This window comes from Zingiber officinale, chromosome 7B (assembly GCF_018446385.1).
Source record: "Zingiber officinale cultivar Zhangliang chromosome 7B, Zo_v1.1, whole genome shotgun sequence".
NCBI classification, from domain to species: Eukaryota; Viridiplantae; Streptophyta; class Magnoliopsida; order Zingiberales; family Zingiberaceae; genus Zingiber; species Zingiber officinale.
In genome coordinates this window covers 71,439,919-71,442,219 of record NC_055999.1, presented here as the reverse complement: position 1 = coordinate 71,442,219, position 2,301 = coordinate 71,439,919, and the positions used below count along the sequence as shown (strand labels likewise).

At 25.3% G+C, this 2,301-nt stretch overlaps 1 non-coding gene across 1 annotated transcript; it reads left to right on the top strand.

The window, feature by feature from the left end:
* Nucleotides 1–1,114: 1,114 nt before the first annotated feature.
* TRNAN-GUU lies at nucleotides 1,115–1,188 on the top strand. The gene has a single exon. It is a non-coding gene; the product is annotated as a tRNA-Asn (tRNA).
* Nucleotides 1,189–2,301: the final 1,113 nt, after the last annotated feature.

Genomic DNA, 2,301 nt, shown 5'->3' with positions numbered 1-2,301 from the left:
GATAATTACACAGACATTGTGTATTTGTGTTCTACTGATAAAATATTTGCCCGGCGTATGAGGCAGCGGATGTATGCCAAGTTATCATATAAATATTTATAGTTTAACTTTTAGTTACGATACATATGTAAAAAAAAAAAAAATCTATACATTATAATCATGAGACTTCTCAATTTATTCTGATAATTAATAAAAAAAATTTATAAGTCTAACTCAAATTTAATGTTTTTTTTCATCAAATTTTTTACTCATGATAAAATATTTATGACTCGATTAACAATGATTCACACAGAAATATTATCATATATAAATTCAAGATTGATTTTCAATAAATAATGCCACGTCGGTTGTTTCACTACTTTCTATGTGCACTATTATTGTTAGATAAAATCCCTCATAATTTATCTTCTTTTAAAAATTATGGGACAAGTACGATTTTCTTTTATCACATATAAAACATTCATGACAATATAAATAATATCATGTAAGGTTGGAAAAAATTAAAAATGTCTGTTTTTGAAAATCATAAATTTTATAACGACTACTACCTTCAAATTCTGATTAACACTAATAATATCATATTAAATTTATATTTGTCACTGTATAAATATGTTATCTTTATCAATACAGATTAATATTTCGCTATAACTCATATGTGATAATATTTTATTATAGAAGCTATAATTTATAAGCGTTACAATATGGATATTCAATTCTGATCCATATGGATCAATATTATATTATAGTAAATATTATATTTTAAACATAAATAATATATTTTTAGTAACACTAGTAATTACCTATTATAGCTGGAATAACATTAAAAAACTATTTTTAAAAATAAAAATAGATTCAACGGTACATATTATAGCTGGAATAATATAAAAAAACTATTTTTAAAAATAAAAATAGATTCAACGGAACGGAATATTATTTTTCATAATAAATGAAAAAAAATGTTTGTTTTATGATAATTCCAAAAATACTTTTAACTTTTGCCCTTACTTTTTCAATATTGTAAATATCGAGAATTAGGAATATTTATAAATAAAAAAATCTAGTTGATTATATTTAAAAACACTTTATATAAGTATAATAAATTATGCTAACAGAAGCTGGAATAGCTCAGTTGGTTAGAGCGTGTGGCTGTTAACCACAAGGTCGAAGGTTCAAGCCCTTCTTCTAGCGAAATTATTTAATTTTAATAAAAATACACTAAATACATACAAAGTTATTATTTAAGAAATACGTAAACATTATTTCAGATTAAAGAATAAGCGATTTAACTTTATTGTAGGACATGATAATAAAATAATACTTTGTTAGAAATTAATTTTTAATTAATACAATATTCTGAATCATTTTAAAATTAACTCAAAACAGTTTAAACCCAGATGAATAACACTTTTATATATATACGACTTAATTTAATCCCAAAACATAGACTTAATTTACCGAAGTTTCTTACTTTGAAAAGCACAAATGTTCATGCTCGATGCCCATAATCATTGATAGTTCAACCCCCAGAAGAATTATTCCCTCGGAATGATCTAACTTAAAGTCTGAGATTTGAATTTTGATATAACTGAGGTAAATATTTTTCTTATGTGTCAATCATTGTTCTAAAAGCATCTGTATTTGTGTTAAACTTGGAATGTTAATACCGACGTGAACATCTTTTTATTATATTATAGTATTAACGTGTTCAAATCTTTGAACACCCCAATAACGCATCCATTGTGGATGCTCTAACTATGAAGTACATTTTCTCTTGATTATAAGTGAGGGTTTTGATTCTGGTATTTTTGAATACTTGCGGTGCTCGAGTTGGTAAAAAGAGATTATGATCGTCCTAGTGTCCCACCAATTTATCCCAAAGTCAATACGAAAGAAATAAATTATGGGTGGTTATTAACTCTTAGAGCATCCGTAATGCCTTTAATGTGTGAACACGTTAATATTTGTTTTTTATTTTTTATTTTTTGAAATCTGTAGACATTAACGCGCTCAAATCTTCGAACGTGTTCAAAAATACCAGAATCAAAACCCTCACTTATAATCAAGAGAAAATGTATTTCATAGTTAGAGCATCCACAATGGATGCGTTATTAGGGTGTTATAATACCCTTTCAATTTGAACGCGTTCAATCAAAGGGTTGGCTCACCCCACATTTGTATTTGTATATATTTTTTAATTTATTTATTAAAATATTATAAATTTTAAAATTAAAAATTGAATAAAACGGATAATTTTTAACAACTAGTTAACGGCTAATTCGAAATTTCATCTATAAATACCTA